Below are 520 nucleotides of genomic sequence, written 5' to 3'. Positions count from 1 at the left end.
GTTAAGAATAATATTACGTACGCTAAATAACTAGAAAACCTAAGTAATATAATAGAAATAGTAGTAAAGATTAATAACTAATAATATAAATAAAATCTAGAATATTAATAGAGTAGAGATTACTCTATACTACTAATAGTTATAAGAGCTAGCTTTGTAGTCTCTACTACTATAAGCGTTCTAGAACACCTAGCTAGGTAGGTTAGCTACAGGTAGCGCTATCTCTATAAGCTATAAGAATAAGAGGTGCTAGCAGAGTAGGTTAGGTTAAATTTAGCTATCTAAAGGTAAGAAGTAGAAGGCTACTCTAAGAGGCTCTATATATAGAGGTGCTAAGCGCTAAGGCGCTAGGCTAGGTTACGTAATAGAATTACGTAACCTAAGGTAAATTCTAAACTAGACTATTATATTACTCTCTCTTATAGAAAGAGCTTATCTCTAAGCTCTAAAATACGCCTTCTAGATCTCTCTTCTTCTAAAACTTCTACGTTATACTTTTAACTATCTCTTTTAGCTCGTA

This window comes from Trematosphaeria pertusa, assembly GCF_010094035.1.
Source record: "Trematosphaeria pertusa strain CBS 122368 unplaced genomic scaffold BU26scaffold_6, whole genome shotgun sequence".
Taxonomy (NCBI): Eukaryota; Fungi; Ascomycota; class Dothideomycetes; order Pleosporales; family Trematosphaeriaceae; genus Trematosphaeria; species Trematosphaeria pertusa.
This window is presented reverse-complemented; position numbering follows the sequence as displayed.